Source organism: Rhineura floridana, chromosome 10 (genome assembly GCF_030035675.1).
Source record: "Rhineura floridana isolate rRhiFlo1 chromosome 10, rRhiFlo1.hap2, whole genome shotgun sequence".
Classification (NCBI taxonomy): domain Eukaryota; kingdom Metazoa; phylum Chordata; class Lepidosauria; order Squamata; family Rhineuridae; genus Rhineura; species Rhineura floridana.
Window position 1 is genome coordinate 69907522 of NC_084489.1, and position 23232 is coordinate 69930753.

General features: G+C 43.4%; 1 long non-coding RNA gene across 1 annotated transcript in view; it reads left to right on the forward strand.

The window, feature by feature from the left end:
• LOC133365302 (uncharacterized) overlaps positions 1-19158 on the forward strand; it is a 37697-nt gene extending 18539 nt beyond the window's left edge. Inside the window, exons 2-3 of the long non-coding RNA XR_009758160.1 lie at positions 16169-16405; positions 18209-19158. This is a non-coding gene — a long non-coding RNA (uncharacterized LOC133365302). The remainder of the gene's footprint in view (positions 1-16168; positions 16406-18208) is intronic.
• The last annotated feature ends 4074 nt before the right edge of the window (positions 19159-23232 follow it).

The following is a 23232-nucleotide window of genomic DNA, read 5'->3' on the forward strand; positions in this document are numbered from 1 at the left end:
TGATGTCAGTGGGGCAGTGAATCTGCTCTGGGGTTTAGTCCAAACTTTCAAGGAGCTGCCCAAGGTGCTGACCTGGAGTGGATCCACTGCCCCACTGGCATCAGGGCCACCAGTCTGCTCTAGCAGAGATGACGGAAGGAGCAGATCACAACAGTAATGCAATTGCAGACAATTGTCTATTGCTCACTATCTCTGCTTTGCCTACAAGCTTACTTGCCTGGGCCAATGTCAAAATGCACTTTGGGAAACCAGGTGAATATTCTGGAACGAGATCAGAGTCAATGTGGCAACCCTTGACATGTCAAACTCTTCAAGTTGGGTCCCCTTGCATATGAAGTGTATCTGTACGTTTGTAAAGTGTTCTCAACACATTTTTCACCGGTGGTATCATATGTATGTGATGTTTTTGTTTTGAATTGCCGTAACCGCATTTTGAATGCCGCTTTGGAAAGATATTTCTGTTTTTGCAATGTGACCTAGGAATCCAAATAACTATATATGTAGTTTGGATTGAAGACAGATAATAGTTGTCGGACACTGGCAAGCTCCTATATTCTTATGCTTAGCTGCTTAAAACTGCCCTGGTATACCATATGTTCTTCATTGGAATGGGTGGATCCAAAGAGTATCTTCACTGTCTATGCTTGGAACGCTGATCTGCTCACTATACTTTGAGCTCAAAAAGTGATGTCTTCTTTTCACTGTCTGCAAGGAATGAACTGTCTAATAAAAGAAAAGAAAATCCTGTCAGTATTTCAGCAAGCATTATGAGCAGCCAATCTTTTTATACCTTAATCCATAAATAAACATTTCTGCCTTTGAACTTCATTAAAATCGGATGCGTTTTCATTGTAAAACACTCCAGCTTCTCTATCATTTAGATGTATATGGGGAAGATTTTTGTAATTAATTTTCTTCTTGAGGAGCACTGGTGGTCTAAAGCACACAGTATTTATGCCAAAAATGTAAGTAAATAAAGAGTCAAACATGCTGCTTATATCAGGAATTTCAGATCAAGAGGATAAGTTTCACTCCTGCTGCTTAAACAGAATGTGCCAAATTCTTCCTTGGAGCAATTCTCTTGCAGGCAATAGTTTATACCGGTGGTGATTTGTTCTTTTACTAAAGTTGTACTTTCTGGTGGCACTGTCTCTCGGTATATCAGATCCTAAACTCCCAGCTATTTTCTTTTTGCTCCTGGCTTGAAATGTCCCAGTTCTTAAAGGTTAACCAGTCCATGTTGGAGTCAAAATTAAGAAAAAGCAGTGATCATTTGGTCCATTGCAGCGCTACTGACACAACTATCCTGGGAACAGATCCATATGAAAGTTGTTTAGGGGTCCCCTAGATGACCTGATTTGTTTGCACAAAGTTTACTGGGAGGTTTGATTATATTCAGTATTTTACTGAGCATTCATTCTGATTTGTTTGCAGGGAGGTTATACAACAATGAGCATTCATCCTGTACAGTATTCACCTTGATTTTTTTTGGTAGGGTGTTTACATCTTCCCATTCATTCATGCCATATTTTTCATTCCATTTAATATTTTCCTAACTGCAAAAAGCCCCTCGCTGGATCGTCACCTTGTAGTGGTGAGTGGGCTTGCGTGTTCCAGTGAACCCTATGAGCGATACCGTTGGGAGTCATGTACTCCCAGCAGGGTCACCCATGGCGGTAAGGTCAAGAGAGAGGAACCAGACAAAGAACGATCCAAGAAAGTCCTCAACAGCAGAACAGGCGGAGGATAACAATGTTTACATTACAACGGCTGTGAAGGCGGATGAAGGCTGCAGCAGATAAAAGGCTTCCAATCGTCATGGTACCCATGCCATTGGATCAAACCCTTTTTCTGTCAAGTCCCCTTTTAATAATACTCAGATTTCTTAACTGTATTTTATGTATTTTTAATTATTTCTTTTTGTTTTTTATTGTGTATGCTTTTATTATGAGTGCCCTGTTGTAGGGTAGAAAGGTGGGATAAAAATATTTTAAATAAAATAAATGAATAATAAATAAAATATGGTCTGGAGGGGCCCTTAGTGCATGCAGAATCTTTCAGATGACTCACTGCACCTCAAGAAAGATAGCTAGATCTGGAACCAGAGGCCAGGGGCTGTCCAAATGCCCATCCTAGGAGCAGCTGATGATGTGTTGCAGTGGCAAACAGGCCTGGGCTAGCATGAGCATGCCTGGACCCACTGAGGCTGACGCAGCATCCTTTCTTGTGCAAATGATGGGGAAGGAGCATAGCTTGGTGGTAGAGCATCTGCTTTGTATGCAGAAGGTCCCAGGTTCAATCCTCAGTATCTCTAGGTAGGCTGAGAGAGACTCCTGCTTCTGAAACCCTGGAGAGCTGCTTCCAATCAGTGTAGACAATTATGAGCTAAATGGGCCAGTGGTCTGACTCAATATAAGGCAGTCTTCTCCTTCTCCTCCTCCTTCAGTTGCAGCTGGAGATGGCCAGCCGGACATGTTCATGGATACGCATGCTCAATTTATTATTTTTACTTTATGAACATACTGTGTTTAACATCAGGGCAGCACCCAGATGCAAACCCCATTTTATTCCTGTAGTCATGATGGTGCTTTGATGACAGTGAATTTAACATGTAAAACTGCAGATGCTCAGAGTATTTTTTTTCAGTCAGGGTTGACAAATTGTTTTTTGCTTTAACGTATTGGGAATGTAGTGTGTGTTATGGGAAGCATTTGTAAAGCATGGAATGGTGAAGGGGGGAGAGAAAACAAATGTTAATTGCATGCTTCAGACCTCCTGAAGTGATACACATGGCCATCTAAAGCCACCCCCCTGCCCAAAATAAGGCCATTAAGTCCAGGGTCTAAAAAAACTACTTAGGGTATTAGGACAGTTCTTTTGGCAATTGCTATGGTGAAAGTTGTGAACTCACTGTTTCAAAAAATGAAAATGAAAAAACTTTTTATTACTAGAGTTCTTTTTGAAAGAGTAAGCCTACATTTGGTGGTGGCAAACGTGAGCTTCTTAAGATCTATGACCTGTGGTGAGTACAAAGTTAAGATTCCAACTCCGCAGTCAACAAGTAGGCATTAGAACTGTCCATTTTAGAACACTTCCATATGTACACTTTAAAACCCCTGCAAGCCCAGCACAATAGACACTAGACTAGAGGATACACTGCCAACTCTGTCACTTCCCTGTTGGCTTTGGGCATGAACCATCTGGGTCTCCCTGCTCCATCAGTCATGGTTCATTGTGTTGCTTTAGGGCAGAGGTGGTGGTTGCATTGTCTCAAGGGTTATTTCTTGATACCTTTTTTGAATTTCTGTCCTGCCCTTCCTCCTCAGGGAGCCCAGGGTGGCAAACATAGACAAAGCAATTTAACAAGAAAAAAGCATACAAAAAACAGTTAAAAATATCAATTCCAATTAAAAACATATTTATTCATTGAATGTGTTTATTCAAAGTGCTGGTAGCTGGCAGAATCCAGACCCAAAAGGAGACGGGTCATAGCTCAGAGGCAGAACATCTGCCACTCTTGCTCTGAAAGTTCTGACAGGCTTCACTAATATCCACCATGTTTTTCATAAAAAAAGGCAGGTCCCCTCCCCCACATTTGATAATTTATTAAAATTATTTATTAATCACCTTTCCAGCACTGTTGTACTCTTGCATTATATTATTATCTTCTTTAATTTTGTCTACATCATGAACACTTCAGATTCTATGAACACTTCCAGCCTGTTATTTTCAGGTGGGATTCATTCAGATACTAGCAAATTTAAGTTGCACAATTAAAGGTGATTTTAAGGTCTGGCACAACAAACCCATTTCTCCAAAGATCAGACTTTTTTGCATTAAGGAAAGTGATGGAAAAATGTACTCAAAAGTGTGGGAAACATGATTGGAAGGTGCTGGAAAGTAACACAATGATATCTGGCCTCCCTCTGAACAAATCAGAGTGAATGCTCAGTAAGTAAAAAAATGCAAAGAAATCAGGATGAATGATCAGTAAATAGATTGTCTGGAAGTGCCCTATGACACAATACAAATGTGATCAAAATATGCATGCACATGTTACTTTCCCCACATTCTTAAGCACATCAAATCCAATAGTGGTGTGTAACTTAGATATGTGAAGTATCAGTTCTAAAGTTTTGGTTTCATATTTGGACCAAATATGTATTCTCATTGGGAAGAATGAATTGAATGTGTGTTGTTCCTTTATGTAGAATTCGGCCTTTTCTCAATCCCTTCGACTAGATGAAACTCTGCTCCAGGTCAATGATGGAAGTCCTGCTAGCTGGTATACAGCTCCGTTAATAGAATTGTTAAATTTAAATGCTCTGTATTTACTGCACCTTTAAAGCACATGGCTACCCCTAAAGAATCCTGGGAACTGTAGTTTACTCCTTGTAAAGCTACAATTCCCAGCACCCTTAACAAACAATTCTCAGGATTCTTTGTGGGGACCCATGTGCTTTAAATGCATGGTATGGGTCCACCCTAAAAATGGACATAATCACACATTGATGTCACACATACATAATATGTACTTGCAAAATTCAACTTTTTTACTTCCCTTCCCTATCTCCCTATTCCAATTTTTTTTAGAAGCTCAGCAGAAGGCTGATCTTGGTCTTTCTACATGGCCTGCTTGTGACCCCTTGGCAGAGACTTTGTCTGAGACTAATGTCAATTCAGGGAAGTGTGAGAAATGCTGAACTGTGTTGGACGATGTGACTCACCTTGGCGAAGTCAATGTTTTCCTACTGAGAAATAGTGGAAAAGTTTTCAGCTCAGCCTGCTGGCTCAGATGTGCTAATGGATGTTACTTCAGGGGAGCCAATTTCATCCCATCTATCTTGCTCAGTAGGCTAATGGGAGAAACAACATGTTGCAGAGCACCCTAAATGTTTAATGGGCTGCAACTTTTAATCTGTTGCTGAGCAAAATACTAAATGAATTGGCTGCAGCATCTTTGCTGTCATTGAACCAGAACGTCCAACATAATGGCTAGAATATAAATTAAACAATTGTGCCATAGATTGCATTATATCCCAGGGATCTTGCTGATTCTATTGATGAGAACCACAACAAAAATGAGAACCTCAGGCAATCCTCACAAGTACATCTCCAGTTTATCTTTATTAATTTATTTGGGCTGCAGTCATCCTTGGGAGGATCTCCCAGGAGTCATATCATGTTTTGTATCTCCCTGATGGGCAGAGAGGTCCACCCTTGGGGAGTGAGATCTGATGCCATAAGGGCCCTCCTTACTGCTACGGAATGCTCTGTTGCCCTTGCCTTGCTGACACTGGAGCTCTGATGTCAGCAGATGCAAAAAGGGTCTGTGTCAGGTGAATTGGTGGAAGGCATGGATCCAAAGGATCCATAGCTTTTTCTGACACAACCCCAAAATGGAAGGAAACATGTCAGTTCTGGAGCTGGCATATGGGAGGGAAATTGTTTGTTTATTTGTTTTAATACTGGTCAAAAGTGAAGAGAAGAAAAACTCTGCTTCACCCTCACCTTTGTTCTTCTGGCACGAATTCCTGGCAAATCTAGTCCTGATCCTTTCCCCAACTCAAGTAATTCTAGCTCAGAATCAGCCAAAGGCAGATTTGTGACAGGCTGAAATGCTACCGGTTCCACGTGCAGGACCAGCCAGACAGGCACAGCTTTGTAGTCTCAATGCGTGGATGAGACGATGGTGTCGGGAGGAGGGGTTTGGATTTGTTAGGCACTGGGGAACATTTTGGGACAAGCCGGGCCTGTACAAAAGGGACGGGCTCCACTTGAACCAGAATGGAACCAGACTGCTGGCACTTAAAATTAAAAAGATGGCAGAGCAGCTTTTAAACTGACTGAGGGGGGAAACCCGACAGGAGCTGAGGAAGGTCCGGTTTGGAATAAACCTCCCACCTGGGATAAAGACCAAAGAAATAATGAAATTTTAAAAAGGGTAGGCCTAGAAGTAGGCATTGTGAGAGCAGGGGCACAGGATATCAATTCAAAAGGGCAAAATTACCACAGGCCAAACCACAAGTGCCTAAGACACTTGAAGAGAGACACTGCTTACAAGTGCCTGTACGCTAATGCTAGGAGCCTCTGAACCAAGAACTGGAGTGCTTGGTCTCAGAGGAGAACATTGATATACTGAACATAACGGAGACCTGGTGGAATGGAGAAAACCAGTGGGATACGGTTATCCCTGGATATAAACTATATCGGAAGGACAGGGAAGGACATATTGGTGGTGGTGTCGCTCTATATGTGAAAGAAGGCATTGAATCCAGCAAGCTCGAAACCCCAAAAGAGGCAAACTCCTCCACAGAATCATGGTGGGTGGTGATACCATGCCCCAGGAGGGATTTAATACTGGGAACAATCTATCGTCCCCCTGATCAAAATGCTCAGGGAGACCTGGAGATGAGATATGAAACTGAGGAAGCATCCAAACTAGGAAATGTGGTAGTAATGGGTGACTTCAACTACCCGGACATAGACTGGCCGCATATGTGTTCCAGTCACAACAAAGAAGCAAAATTTCTAGATATTCTAAATGACTATTCCCTAGACCAGTTGGTCATGGAACCGACCAGAGGGACGGCAACCCTGGACTTAATCCTCAGTGGGGACCGGGACCTGGTGCGAGATGTAAGTGTTGTTGAACCGATTGGGAGCAGTGACCACAGTGCTATTAAATTAAACATACATGTAAATGGCCAATTGCCAAGAAAATCCAACACAGTCACATTTGACTTCAAAAGAGGAAACTTCACAAAAATGAGGGGATTGGTAAAAAGAAAGCTGAAAAACAAAGTCCAGAGGGTCACATCACTCGAAAATGCTTGGAAGTTGTTTAAAAACACTATATTAGAAGCTCAACTGGAGTGCATACCGCAGATCAGAAAAGGTACCACCAGGGCCAAGAAGATGCCAGCATGGTTAACGAGCAAAGTCAAGGACGCCCTTAGAGGCAAAAAGTGTTCCTTCAGAAAATGGAAGTGTTGTCGGAATGAAGAAAATAAAAAGGAACACAAACTCTGGCAAAAGAAATGCAAGAAGACAATAAGGGATGCTAAAAAAGAATTTGAGGAGCACATTGCTAAGAACATAAAAACCAACAACAAAAAATACTATAAATACATTCAAAGCAGGAGACCATCTAGGGAGGCGATGGGACCCTTGGATGATAAGGGAGTCAAAGGTGTACTAAAGAACGATAAGGAGATTGCAGAGCAGCTAAATGAATTTTTTGCATCTGTCTTCACAGTGGAAGATATAGGGCAGATCCCTGAACCTGAACTAACATTTGCAGGAAGGGATTCTGAGGAACTGAGACAAATAGTGGCAATGAGAGAGGAAATTCTAGGCTTAATCGACAATATAAAAACTGACAAATCACCGGGCCCGGATGGCATCCACCCGAGAGTTCTCAAAGAACTCAAATGCGAAATTGCTGATCTGCTAACTAAAATATGTAACTTGTCCCTCGGGTCCTCCTCCGTGCCTGAGGACTGGAAAGTGGCAAATGTAACGCCAATCTTCAAAAAGGGATCCAGAGGGAATCCCGGAAATTACAGGCCAGTTAGCTTAACTTCTGTCCCTGGAAAACTGGTAGAAAGTATGATTAAAGCTAGATTAACTAACTAAGCACATAGAAGAACAAGCCTTGCTGAAGCAGAGCCAGCATGGCTTCTGCAAGGGAAAGTCCTGTCTCAGTAACCTATTAGAATTCTTTGAGAGTGTCAACAGGCATATAGATAGAGGTGATCCAGTGGACATAGTGTACTTAGACTTTCAAAAAGCGTTTGACAAGGTACCTCACCAAAGACTTCTGAGGAAGCTTAGCAGTCATGGAATAACAGGCGAGGTCCTCTTGTGGATAAGGAATTGGTTAAGAAGCAGAAAGCAGAGAGTAGGAATAAATGGAAGTTCTCCAATGGAGGGCTGTAGAAAATGGAGTCCCTCAAGGATCGGTATTGGGACCTGTACTTTTCAACTTGTTCATTAATGACCTAGAATTAGGAGTGAGCAGTGAAGTGGCCAAGTTTGCTGATGATACTAAATTGTTCAGGGTTGTTAAAACAAAAAGGGATTGCGAAGAGCTCCAAAAAGACCTCTCCAAACTGAGTGAATGGGCAGGAAAATGGCAAATGCAATTCAATATAACAAGTGTAAAATTATGCATATTGGAGCAAAAAATCTGAATTTCACATATACGCTCATGGGGTCTGAACTGACGGTGACCGACCAGGAGAGAGACCTCGGGGTTGTAGTGGACAGCACGATGAAAATGTCGACCCAGTGTGCAGCAGCTGTGAAAAAGGCAAATTCCATGCTAGCGATAATTAGGAAAGGTATTGAAAATAAAACAGTCGATATCATAATGCCGTTGTATAAATCTATGGTGCGGCCGCATTTGGAATACTGTGTACAGTTCTGGTCGCTTCATCTCAAAAAGGATATTATAGAGTTGGAAAAGGTTCAGAAGAGGGCAACCAGAATGATCAAGGGGATGGAGCGACTCCCTTATGAGGAAAGGTTGCAGCATTTGGGGCTTTTTAGTTTAGAGAAAAGGCGGGTCAGAGGAGACACGATAGAAGTGTATAAAATTATGCATGGCATTGAGAAAGTGGATAGAGAAAAGTTCTTCTCCCTCTCTCATAATACTAGAACTTGTGGACATTCAAAGAAGCTGAATGTTGGAAGATTCAGGACAGACAAAAGAAAGTACTTCTTTATTCAGCGCATAGTCAAACTATGGAATTTGCTCTCACAAGATGCAGTAATGGCCACCAGCTTGGATGGCTTTAAAAGAAGATTAGACAAATTCATGGAGGACAGGGCTATCAATGGCTACTAGCCATGATGGCTGTGCTCTGCCACCCTAGTCAGAGGCAGCATGCTTCTGAAAACCAGTTGCCGGAAGCCTCAGGAGGGGAGTGTTCTTGCACTCGGGTCCTGCTTGCGGGCTTCCCCCGGGCACCTGGTTGGCCACTGTGAGAACAGGATGCTGGACTAGATGGGCCACTGGCCTGATCCAGCAGGCTCTTCTTATGTTCTTATGTTCAAAAGTAAGTACTTCATACATGCACAATTAATGTATGGGATTCATGGACACAAAACATGTCCCCCTCAGTCAGATGACTTCCCCAAAGAATAAGAGACAAGACTCTAGCAGGAGCCCGCTGGATCAGAATGAGGATCTAGTCTAGCATACAATAGCTTCTGAGAAGCTTATATGCAGATAATGAAGGCCACAGCCCTTCTCTCATTGTACATACCCAGCATCTGGTACTCATATGGTAGACTAGGTAGACACTCCATTTAGCTATTTATCAGTGGCGGATGGTGCCCGTTGGGACTAGTAGGCTGGAAGGCAAGGAGTTCCCAGGATTCTTTGGGGAAACCATGTGCTTTAAATGTACAGTGTGTATATGCAGCCAAAACTGAAAAGCAGCAGAGAGCAAGAGCTGCATAAAAACTAGTCATTGAGGCTTAGGATTCAGTCAGGGCCAGACCTATCAGAGTGAGGTGGTTGCCTCTGATAGCTGGTTTTGAGTGTCATGAAGGGGCAGTAAATTGTTAGTCATTTACATGTATTTTATTACCATAAATAGTTCTTCTAGTATTCTAGTTACTAGAATAACTTGGCGAGCCTTGGATACTAGGACCATGGCATGGGGTGGGAGGAGTGCCACTTCCTGTTCCTCTTCTGGAAGCAAAATGTTTTGGGCTGGCTCTCAAAGGCCCTGGAAAATAAGGTGACAGGTAAGCCTTCCTGAGGACAGTGTTCCACAACTGAGACAACTTAGGTGAGATGGGGCCTACCACAACTCTGATGACCCAAGGAGATGACCTCAGGATACAGGCAGGGCCATGTGCATGGTAGGAAATATTTCAGCTACCTCCTTTGTCAGCTGTGAAGGGCTTTAAAGGTAAAAGCTGGCACAATAAATTTGGTTTGGAAATGGACTGGGAGGTGGTACAAATAAGATATGCATTCATTGCCAATTACCAGCCTCATGCCTGTGTTTTGAACAAACGTTTTTAAAGGCAGCCCCATGTACAACATGTTGTAGTAGTTTAACCTGGAGGTTATTAGAACCTGGATAACTGAGGCTAGATTACTTCATTCATTCTTTAAAAAGTGTATATCAATAAAAACAAAGATAAAGCCGCAATAAAACAGTAAATACCTCAAAGCAGAGGTTGCCAAAGTGCTGCCCGTAGGCACCAGAGTGTCTGCTGTTCCTATGGTGCCTGCAAAGGTGTTAGTATCTCCTCAAAAATCCACAATACATGAAATACTGTTTGCTCTTCCTGCTCAATTCCCGTTTGCCCTGGCTCAGACTCTCCTACATTGAAGCCGTTAAGCCATGCCCCCACGGCAGCCATTTCGTGTTATGCCACACCCCAGCAGCTATTTCATGACTTCCCACAACACTTTTTCAAAATTCCAAATGTTCCCATTGTCTCCAAAAGGTTGTTGAAAGCTGTCCCAAACAGTAGCATACATCAACAGCCTGAGCAAATGAAAAGTACTTAGCCTAATGCCTAAGTCTCACTTAGGTTGCTTTCACACTGCACTTTATTCCGTTATTCTGACCTTTTCTTACCTGGTAATTTGCGCATTATATTTGATATTTCACACAACGCCCAAGCTAGCTCCAGAATTCTAGTGGAATGTAGTGGAAGTTTAGCGCTAATTTCCGTGATCAATGATACCAGAAATAATCTGTTAGCAAGGCTGGGAACCCGGAAGATTGCCGGAGTTTATTGCTAGCTGGAGCCGCTCACGTGACAGGCATCCCAGCATGCAGTGCATTCCCGCCCTTTGTCGCACGGTTGTTGTTTTTTTTGCCTGATGAACGTTGTACCGGTATTCCGACATCAGTGCAGATAGCAGCAGCATTTCCCACACAAACCCCTATCGTGATACAACTAAAACAATTTTAAAAGTCAGATCCTAAAGGGAGAGGGCTTTCATGGCGACGGGACGAGATCTTAGACCTCCTACACAGTGAGGAACAGTGTGCATGGGTGAGGGATGAAAACAAGCCGTGTGACAGACAGTTGCCGGTATATCGGCTCAAAAAGCTGCTGTTCCTTAACGTAACAGGTACTGCAGTGTGAAAGGGATTTTTAAATCAGGACAGAAGTGCTAGCTTTTTAATCTGTTAAACTAACGCAATCAGCCCCATATGTGAAAGCAGCCTTAATTAGACATCAGGTAAGGTGGTGCACAGCAAAGGAAAGCTGAAGCTGGAGTGCCACCACAGAAAAGGTTCTTTCCTTGGAGATCACCTCTTGGAACTTTGATGGTGAGGGCACCTGGAAAATGGCCTCAGATGATGACTGACCTCCACAGAAAAGCATGTGGAAGCATGTGTCCTAAAGGTGGCAGCCGCCCCATTCTCAGGTGGTGAAAGTGAACGGGGCATTTCATTCATTATTCAGATGGCCCGCCAAAATTCTCCCTTCCTTCATCGGGTGACAGCACTGGCAGTCATTCTTTTCATTCCTTTAATTGACTGGCGATTTCCAGCTGACATTTCCTTTTTCTATTCCGCCCCCGCCCTCCAGCGGCTCTAGGACAGGGATGGGAAACCGCCAGTCCATGGGCCTAATTAGCCCCTCCATTTTGCCTACTAGGCCCACCTGCCCTACATCTTATGAGGTATATGACATCAGGCGTGGGGCAAGTAAAGTCGTGGCTGGGCCACAAAGGGGTTTGCAGGGCTCTTGTAAAGGCCTTAGCAAGGGGCTTTGAAGGCCCAACTATCAGCTGATTGTCAGGGCTTCATAGCACAGCACAAGCTTCGCAAGGTAGCATCAATCCAGGAGCATTGGGGAAGGAGGTGAAACTAATCTTTTTTAATAGGAAAAAAAAGGGGAAAGGAATCACTTCTGCCATAAAGGCATAAGGGAGCTTTGAAAACGTGGAGAACTTCACCCTCCCCGTTCCTGATTCTTTTCTGCTTCCACCCCCTTTTGACATCAAAAGTTCCTTCAGAAGGACTTTCAGCCCAGTGCTTGTATAGACATATTAGATTTTAAATATTGCTGAATGCTTTGATTTGAAAGTATTCTACAATGTGCACAATCAGATCTCTGCAAGATTAAACATCCTGTTAAAAGCTTTGTTTAAAAAGGCAGTTGTTATGGTCTGTTTACTAGCATGTTTGGCTTCATTAGTCTGGGCAGAACAGGCTGTTGCAGAGTGCATGAATTTGGCACGCTCAGCAATCAGAGAAGAGTTTCTGGCAATGTGTAGCCCTAATGGAGTGGACGGGAGTCGGGCAGCGATGTGTACTGTGCTGGAAAACTGGGGTAACAGGAGGGTCCCCATTTTCATCTGTGGAACTGCTGGGAGGGTAGAGTTCACCATGGATGTGTATGTATGCATGGAGGGCAGAGAAGGGTTCCTGTGGGGAAGCATGTGGGGAAAAGACCCAGAAGACGTAGGTCTTGAGGCCAGGAGATCATTAACATAAGAACATAAGAACATAAGAAGAGCCTGCTGGATCAGGCCAGTGGCCCATCTAGTCCAGCATCCTGTTCTCACAGTGGCCAACTAGGTGCCTGGGGGAAGCCCGCAAGCAGGACCCGAGTGCAAGAACACTCTCCCCTCCTGAGGCTTCCGGCAACTGGTTTTCAGAAGCATGCTGCCTCTGACTAGGGTGGCAGAGCACAGCCATCATGGCTAGTAGCCATTGATAGCCCTGTCCTCCATGAATTTGTCTAATCTTCTTTTAAAGCCGTCCAAGCTGGTGGCCATTACTGCATCTTGTGGGAGAAAATTCCATAGTTTAACTATGCGCTGAATAAAGAAGTACTTCCTTTTGTCTGTCCTGAATCTTCCAACGTTCAGCTTCTTTGAATGTCCACGAGTTCTATGAGAGAGGGAGAAGAACTTTTCTCTATCCACTTTCTCAATGCCATGCATAATTTTATACACTTCTATCATGTCTCCTCTGACCCGCATTTTCTCTAAACTAAAAAGCCCCAAATGCTGCAACCTTTCCTCGTAAGGGAGTCGCTTCATCCCCTTGATCATTCTGGTTGCCCTCTTCTGAACCTTTTCCAACTCTATAATATCCTTTTTGAGATGAGGTGACCAGAACTGTACACAGTATTCCAAATGCGGCCGCACCATCGATTTATACAACGGCATTATGATATCGGCTGTTTTATTTTCAATACCTTTCCTAATTATCGCTAGCATGGAATTTGCCTTTTTCACAGCTGCCGCACACTGGGTCAACATTTTCATCGTGCTGTCCACTACAACCCCGAGGTCTCTCTCCTGGTCGGTCACCGCCAGTTCAGACCCCATGAGCGTATATGTGAAATTCAGATTGTTTGCTCCAATATGCATAATTTTACACTTGTTTATATTGGATTGCATTTGCCATTTTTCCGCCCATTCACTCAGTTTGGAGAGGTCTTTTTGGAGCTCTTCGCAATCCCTTTTTGTTTTAACAACCCTGAATAATTTAGTGTCATCAACAAACTTGGCCACTTCACTGCTCGCTCCTAATTCTAGGTCATTAATGAACATGTTGAAAAGTACAGGTCCCAATACCGATCCTTGGGGGACTCCACTTTCTACAGCCCTCCATTGGGAGAACTGTCCATTTATTCCTACTCTCTGCTTTCTGCTTCTTAACCAATTCCTTATCCACAAGAGGACCTCTCCTCTTATTCCATGACTGCTAAGCTTCCTCAGAAGCCTTTGGTGAGGTACCTTGTCAAACGCTTTTTGAAAGTCTAAGTACACTATGTCCACTGGATCACCTCTATCTATATGCTTGTTGACACTCTCAAAGAATTCTAATAGGTTACTGAGACAGGACTTTCCCTTGCAGAAGCCATGCTGGCTCTGCTTCAGCAAGGCTTGTTCTTCTATGTGCTTAGTTAATCTAGCTTTAATCATACTTTCTACCAGTTTTCCAGGGACAGAAGTTAAGCTAACTGGCCTGTAATTTCCAGGATCCCCTCTGGATCCCTTTTTGAAGATTGGCCACTTTCCAGTCCTCAGGCACGGAGGAGGACCCAAGGGACAAGTTACATATTTTAGTTAGCAGATCAGCAATTTCACCTTTGAGTTCTTTGAGAACTCTCGGGTGGATGCCATCTGGGCCCGGTGATTTTTCAGTTTTTATATTGTCCATTAAGCTTAGAACTTCCTCTCTCGTTACCACTATTTGTCTCAGTTCCTCAGAATCCCTTCCTGCAAATGTTAGTTCAGGTTCAGGGATCTGCCCTATATCTTCCACTGTGAAGACAGCTGCAAAGAATTCATTTAGCTTCTCTGCAATCTCCTTATCGTTCTTTAGTACACCTTTGACTCCCTTACCATCCAAGGGTCCAATTGTCTCCCTAGATGGTCTCCTGCTTTGAATGTATTTATAGAATTTTTTGTTGTTGGTTTTTATGTTCTTAGCAATGTGCTCCTCAAATTCTTTTTTAGCATCCCTTATTGTCTTCTTGCATTTCTTTTGCCAGAGTTTGTGTTCTTAACCATCTCTGGAGGGAGTCAAAACCCAGGCTGGGAGCAGTAAGATAAATGTTTGCACTACAGCGACGTCTCTCTCATATGCTCTCTGAAGCTGACAGGAACCCTGCCCATAAATAATACCCAGAAAAATCCTGTGGGGAAAAACAAGGAGCTCTAACGTGTTGCTACAGGCCGCTTGCTGCTAATCACCACTGAGAGCACATGCTAAGAGGGTTTTGGAGCTATGTTTGTTGTGAGAGTTAGTGAGGAAAGAGAGTTCATGGGCCTAGCAGATCTGAAAAAACAAGTGAATCCAGGAGGGAGGGAGGGGGGCGGAGAGAGAGAGAGAGAGTCGATGACTGACTATGGAGCCCATACAGTGTGGTTCTCTGGCATGTTTGCTTGGTTAAAAGTAAGTTGCACTGACACTGTTTGCTCCAGGACTGAGTCCCTCCCTACCAACGTGCTAGTTGGTGCTCTTGCCCAGACCCCATGGGTGGTTTAGCTAGTGGCAGCAGCTAGCTCTTGAAAGCCACCCACCATTTTAAATTTCCCACACTGCTCCAGGATGATGCCATGTTAGGTGCTCCAACGCATGTGAGAAAATTTAAAATGGTGAGTGCCTTCTCAGGCTCAGGGGTCAACTCCAGACCATATATTTAAAGCTCAGTTATTATATAATAGTCATGGCTTCCTCCAAAGAACCCTGGGGACTGCAGTTTGTTGGGTGCTGACCTCACAGAACTACAGTTCCCAGCACTCTTAACAAACTCCTTCTGGGCTGGCAAAATATACATTTGATAAATAAAATAACAGCTCGACAACAGTTCCCAGGATTCTCCATGACTGTGAAAGTGGCATAAGACTGCTTTAAATGTATGGTGTGGATGTGACCTTGGTCCTGCTGCCAGATAAGTCAGTGGATGGGAGGGCCAAAGAAGGTGTCAGGTGCTAATCAAGTGTTTGGGCATTCAGTGCTGATGCTAGGCCTACGCACTAAGGTCAGTGGGACTTATTCCTAAGTAAGTGTGCCTAGGAATACAGCCTTAAAGCCCTTAGCCTCTCCATTGCCCTCTGCGGAAGCCACTGACTTCCTCTCAAACTATTATGCTTTGCTTTTTGGGGGGTGGGGATGGGGAACTTGCTCTGATTCTCTTCCTCAGTCTGGCAGGCAGAAATATAACAGGTGAAACTTTTCCTAACAGCGATATAAGCTGATGAGGGCAATCTTCGCCTGCTTAATTTCTGCATACAAGGCAGGAGTAGGGAATCTTTCTTCATACCAAGGGCCACATTCAGGAGTGATTGGTTGAAGTAGGCATGCAGTGGGCATTTCCAGAGCTATGGATCTTATTTCAAGGAAGTCTGCATCTGTGTCACAATTGTTTAATATGTTTTAATAATGTTTTTAACCCTTTAAAAAATTTAAAATGTTTTTAATGCTGTTTTGTTTTAATGTATTTTAAGATCTGTTTTTATGATGCTTTAAAGTGTTTTAGCGCTTTGTTTGCCGCCCTGGGCTCTTGCTGGGAGGAAGGGCAGGATACAAATAAAATAAATAAATAAATAATAAATAATTGAGAAGGAACTAGTTTCTTATTGAGAAATGCAACATTTTAATCCTGTTCCCTGAAATAAAACAATATTGGAAAGCTCTTCTGCTGTTTTTTTCACCAGAACGAAGACTTTGCTTCTTTTCCCCCTTAAAAGAAGACTGTGGAAGGAACGGGATCAGACCAGTGGCCCATCTGTTCCAGCTTCTTTTTCTCACAGTGGCCAATCAGATTCCCATTGGAAGCTTGAAAGCAGGACCTGAAGTGCAACAGCTCCCCAGCTCTCCCCACTTGTGATTCCCTGCAACTGGTATCCCAAAGTATACTGCCTCCGACCGTGGAGGTAGTACATAGTCTTCAGGTGAGGCTGTCGATGTGCTGAACCGTTGCCTGGCCGCGACAATGGACTGGATGAGAACTAACAAGCTGAGACTCAATCCTGATAAGACTGAGATGCTGTTGGTGGATGGTTTCTCCGATCAGATGGTGGATATATACCCTGTCCTGGACGGGGTTACACTCCCCCTAAAGGAACAGGTTCGTAGTCTGGGAGTCGTTTTAGACTCTTCCCTCTCACTTGAGGCTCATGTAGCCTCGGTGGCACGGAATGCGTTCTACCAACTTCGGTTGGTAGCCCAGCTACGTCCCTACCTGAGTAAGGAGGACCTTACATCAGTAGTACATGCTCTGGTAACCTTGCGTTTGGACTACTGCAACGCGCTTTACGTAGGGCTACCTTTGAAGACGGTTCGGAAGCTACAGCTAGTGCAAAATGCGGCGGCCAGACTGCTAACAAGAACTAAGCGGTCTGAGCATATAACACCTGTGCTGGCTCGCCTGCACTGGCTTCCAATACGCTTCCGGGCCAGATTCAAAGTGTTGGTGTTAACCTATAAAGCCTTATACGGCGCGGGACCACGATATCTGTTGGAACGCCTCTCCCGATACGAACCGGCTCGTACACTACGGTCTACTACGAAGGCCCTCCTCCGGGTCCCGACGCATAGGGAGGCCCGGAGGGTGGTGATGAGATCTAGGGCCTTCTCAGTGGCGGCCCCCGAATTGTGGAACAGTCTCCCCGAGGAGGTACGCTTGGCGCCGACACTATCATCTTTTTGGCGCCAAGTTAAAACCTTTCTCTTCTCTGAGGCATTTTAATCTTAGTTAAATGTTTGTAACTTGGTTTTAGGTTGTGTAGTTTTTATATGCTTGTTGTATCAGATTCTGTAATTTTTTTGTATTTTATGTTAACCGCCCAGAGAGCTATTGCTAGTCGGGCGGTATATAAGTTTAAGAAATAAAAATAAATAAAAATAAAATGATGGCTAGCAGTCATGCAAGAACAGCTGCATAAAATCAGACAGAGGGTAGTTCCTAGTCTGCGGATTGCCTATCCCTGTTCTAAAGGCACAGGAACCAAGGCTAGCAAAAAATGAAGTGGGCAACCCTATGGGGATGGCTCCTTTAATTACCACTTAGTACTTGTCTCCACCCTTTTCTGACCTCCTTGCTGTCTGCGACTGCTCATTCTTTTTCACCACATGAATATTTCCAACTATAGATTTTAGCCAGAAGCTGTTGGAGTGACAGAAACCTATAAAACAGGTTCACAGTGCCAAAGTAGATCAGTGCCTGCCGAGTGCCTGTCGGCGTTTTGCTGGGTTTATAATTGCGGGGGGGGGGGAGGAGCGATCATCTTTGTTTTTAATTAATTAAGTCACCAGTTTCATTTTAATATGTCACACGCGTTAGAAATCAAAAGCTTCTTGCAGAAATAATAAGAGGAGATTAGCGGGGAGGGAAGTTTTCCTTGATTAGTAGAACTTTTTAAAAAAGAGGCAGGTAATGATGTTAGTGTTGGCAGGTCAAGATTTTTTTTTTTAATGTCTCCTAATCATAGTATAAATTACTGATTTGTTCAAGTCCCTTTACCACAGGAGATTCACCACCTCATTTTCATAAAGCTCTTCCAGATGACCTATTTATTGAGCATTCATCCTGATTAGTTTGCACAAAGCTTACATGGAGGTTAGATTGTATCTGGCTTTTATTGAATATTCATTCTGATTTGCTTGTGGAGTACCTACGCATCTTCATGTTAATCATTTGTTCGTTCCATGCTTTTCCATGCATTTCTCTGTTAGTTTCCATTTCTTTTTTTTAGTGGACTTGTTGCACTAGAGGAGGTAGAGCGCTTTAATCTACTTTTAACTGCACAAACGTAAACGTCCTGCTTGAATCCTTCCTGCAAAATACTGACAATCTGGAGGTGGCCATAGTTAGCATGTGCCAAAGCAGATGGCTTAGCGGATGAAAGAATGAAGGCAAGGAGAAAGATGTCCACTTATCTGGTGGTAGCTGGTGACTCCATGTCAGTGGGGCAGTGGAATCCGCTACGGAGTTTAGTCTGAACTTTCAAGGAGCTGTCCAAAGTGCTTCAGCACCTTGTCTTGTCTTATTGACACTGCCACAATCACTAGTCAAGCTGTTTAGATGGAAGATGGAAGGGACAAAGTCTTACTGAATATTGGACTTTGGATATGTTAAGACCAGGAAGTGCTTACAGATAAACCAAAATTCCACTCCAAAATCTGTCAGGTAGGATGTTGTAAAGCTGCCATTGTGATGATTTGTTATTGTTTTATTCTCTGTATGGTTTATTTTTATGTACTCTTAGAAATGCTCATGATTAAGCAGAATATAAATACCATAAATGAATGAATGAATGAAATTTATTCACTGTGAGCTGCTTACTAAGGTGGCCATATTTGGAATCAAGAACTCTTGTACCATCACACCTCTCCAATGGTATTGCCGAAGAGGACACAAAGAAATGCAGGACTTTTTTTCAGAGCAGGATCAATGACAATCTGCTGGATCCCTAGCATAAATGACAGATTCTACTTGCTCTGGCAAGAGAATGAAGTGACCATGAGACTTTCAAGTTTATTTGTAACAGAGTAGCATAGAGGAAATTAGAGAATTAGGCAATCAGTCTTGCAGAGGCTGGATATTTTCTCCCCTTTCTTTGATGGGCTTTTTGTATGTGCCATGTGCATTGATGGCACTATATATTAATAAATTAATTATAATACTGCACACTAGCAGTTTAAATAGGAACACTCCTTTGGGAGATTATTTGCATTTCTAATTGAAAGCTAAAGGTTATTTATTTATTTATTTAAACAAGCATTTATAGGCCACACTTTTCTTAAAGGCAGCTTACAACATAGAAAGGCATAAAAAATTTAAAAGCAATAAAAATATAATGAAAACCAATAATAAAAACATAAATAATATTGTATTGGCTGGGGGGGGGGATCACGTTAAAAGGCCTGTCTAAAAAGTTTGGTTTTTAAAAGATGCCTGAAAGAAAGGAGGGGTGGGTTCTGCCTGGAAATCTATTGGTAAAGCTGAGTATATTTGACTGGTTGGACCAATGTAGTCTTAAGGAAGCACCACTGAAGTCGATTAGAGTCATGACAATCCTAATAAATTTGGTGTGTGTGTGTGTGTGTGAGAGAGAGAGAATTGTCCTTGGGGGCATGGCTATGGGTGTTGTCATGATTATCTCCTTTAGAATTTACTCTATATCATTGGCTCCTAAAACAGATTGGGGAGTAGAGGCGCCACTCATCGCGGGCCAAGCTACCTGCTGCAGTCCTATTTAAATCTCAGATCCCATCTGCACAATACATTTCAAGCGGTATCATACCACTTTAAACAGTCTTGGCTTCTTCCAAAGAGGGGAATATGGCTCTGCTAATAACTACAGTTCCCAGGATTCTGTGGAGGAAGCTATGACTTTTTAAAGTGGCATGAAATGAAATGTATCATGCAAATAGGGCCTTGGTCTGGGTTTGCTGGAGCAATATTATATATATAATATAATATATATAATATTTTAATATATTTCTATGTATTTTACTGTTTTAATGTTTTAGCTATGCTAATATCATTTAGTGTTGTTATGAATTTGTATTTTTATCTGTGGTTTTGTTCATTTATTGTATTATTGTATGTTGTACACCACCCAGGGAGCCATTGGCTATGGGCGCTTTATAAATGAAATGAAATTAAATAAAATTAAAATATTCAAGCTTGCCTGCCGGCCTTGCAGCCGCCAATTGGAACTATCCATAGTGCTGCCTGCCTTGGTTGTTTGCCTTTTGGACCTTGATCTCTACTTTGTCTGACCTTGCTGACCTGGACCTACCACCCTCTGTTTTGCCTGTCCTTGCTTTGCAGGAAACTGACCGCTGTTTGTCCTGACATTGCTTACTGGGTCCTAAACTGGGAAGAGTGGCATGCGTGACCTTGTGCCCCCCCAAAACTGTGCCTACTCCCACTTGGGCTAGAATCCTGTTGTCTGGTTGGGTCCACTGCTTGGGACAGTACAGGAAGTTTGTCAAATCCCAGAGTCTTTGGCAGGCTGATCACAGTATATATGCATTGGATCTGCGGGTTGGTACTCATAAAAAGGCTGCCTGATGGAAGTGTCTTTCAGTCGCTTCCCTTGACAGCTCTTCTTCATTGGCATGCTGTCTGCTGGACTGGGTCCCTGTGGGTGCGCCTTGAGAGATTTGCACCATGCTGCAGTGACCTGCAGAAAGCTTCCCATTTTGCATTTCTCACCCAAAATAAGTTGGTGCATGTGGACACTCACCACCACTTATCAGATCCATTAGTGAAGTCTCCGACCAGACCCAATTACAAAAGATCCCTCAGAGATAAAGTCAGCAAATTTGTTGCCCTGAGTAAATCATTCTATTTACAATATGCAAATATGGCAGTGGCTGGTGTTAAGCCAGATTTACAAGTGACTTTGGCATATGCCTTCCTGCTATTTTGTTTAAGCCTGTCAAAGGATATCATCTTTTATGTCAAAAGCTGTCAATTAGGTTCTCTTCCCAAAGCTTTATCTACACAGGGAGTCCCGTTAGGATTAATAAAAAGTGTCAAACCAATCAAATAATCAATGCTTTAGAATCCCATGTGGACTGTGAGAATTTATATTTGAGGTGACAAATAACTGCTTTCAAGCAATTACATTTAGGAACAGGATTCAGTTGTCTTGATTCAATTGGCAGCACTCATCAGATCCACACACTGTAGCAATCTCCTATGTTAACATGTGTTCAATGAGATCTAGTGCTCAATAGGCATCACGCAACTGACTATTCATCCTAGAGCTCCCGAGTGACAGCATGAGCGCCCCTGCTGGGAGGAAGGGCAAGGTATAAATCAACTAATAAATACAATAAATAAATAAAAGGTACAGAAGAGGAGGCAATGGATAGAGACATACCATGGCACAATTTTCAAGCTCAGTAACAAGTGAGGGAAGACAGGGGTTGACCCAGGCAACTTGTTACTCCAGCAGCATGACACAACTATCCCTAGTACTTACCAGGGAGAAGAGTCTGTTAAGGGACTTCCTAGCCAACAAAACACATTTGTGTGATTGAGGCAATGGGACTAACTCTACTTCCTTCCTGGAAGCGCAGCTGGGTTGGGGAGAAGTCTGTGTCCTATAAAAAGCTTAACATCCCGTAAGTCAAGGATGGGGAACTGCAGGCCTGGGCCCCAAATACAGCCCCCAAGCCTCTCTGCTTGGCCCTTGTGACTCTTCCTTCCTCTTCAGCCACACCCCCTCTCCTAATTCTACACTCTTCCGCCAGCCCTGCTTTGCCACTTCCTTGAGTGTTTTTGCCCGGCTGGAATATGTCTGCGAACTCTGATCAGGCCCCTTGCTTGCCTGGAGGGAGGATTACATGTGTGTGTTTGTGCATGCATAGTACCTTGCCTACTGTACACAGGGAAAAATGGACATCTACATTTCTTGCTCTGCTCACTTGTGTCTCTGGCCCTGCCCAACACTCGCATGGGCCCACCAGAATTTTGCCCAGAACAGAATGCAGCTTTAATCCAGAGGAAGTTGTGAGACAGAATGGAGAAAGAACAGAGGCAAGCTGGCTCTTGCTGCCTGGGGATTGTTGTTTTTGGTAGAGCGATATGCAACACAATATTTTTAGCCTGATCTATACTGATCTCAGGGTAGAGTCCATTTCATATAAAACCACCGTTCAACATATAAACAATCCAATAAAGCCATACTGAATCAGCCTTAAGAGAGTAAGTCTATTACAAAACTGAGCTGAAATCAGGAAGGCTCTGTTGGCCACAAAGTGTGGATAAACAACCAAGCTTTGACTTGGTGTTGAAACGAGCCCACCGTTAGCACCAATTGGGTCCTCCGTCTGAGGAGAGGGCATTCCATAGTCAGGGTGCCACAGTGGAGAAGACTGTTTTCTGCATCTGTGCATAATGTAGGGGTGGGCAACCTTGATCCATCTGAGGGCCACATTCCCTTGCAACTATTCCTTTTGGGAAGCCATCTGAGCTGGGGGGCCATCCCCAGATGTTTTGTGGCCATGAATCTCATTCCCACAGGCAGGCCCACGGAGCTGCATGCTCCTCTCCAGGAATACGACAATTCCTGCTGCCCATGTCACTTGGACTTCATATCGGCCTCTCATACCCTAATTATTATCCACTAGCATCACAACAGGATAAGTCACCATCATGTAGAGAGCCAGTGTGGTGTAGTGGTTAGAATGTCAGACTAGGATCTGGGAGACCAGAGCTCAAATTCCCACTCGGCCATGAAGCCCTTTGGTGACCTTGGGCCAGTCGCTATCTCTCAGCCTAGCCTACCTCACAGGGTTGTTGTAAAGATCAAATGGAGAGGGGGAGACAGCATGTATGTCACCTTGAGCTCCTTGGAGGAAAGGTGTGATATAAATTTAATAATAAAATAGGAATAAATAATAATATAAATAATATATGTTTGACCTAGATGTAAGCCCAATTCTCATGTTACTCAGACGCAGGACATTGTCATGTTTAACGTGGACCACAGCCACTCTTTTAGACCCTCGCTCCTCCAGGATCACACACCCCACTTTCTCCTGCATCCAACATTATCAGAGTTCAAGGACACATTCAAACCATACAAAAAACACTCAAGAGGACTGCAAAGCAGGACCAGGGAGGGGTGTCACCTGGAGAGAATCCTGAGGTCCAGGCAGAGAGGACTGCAGGGCTGCATGTGGTCACCTTGGCCAGAGGTATCTCAGGAACCTGAACAATTATGCTGATTCTGATCATAGTTCATCTCTAAGTGCA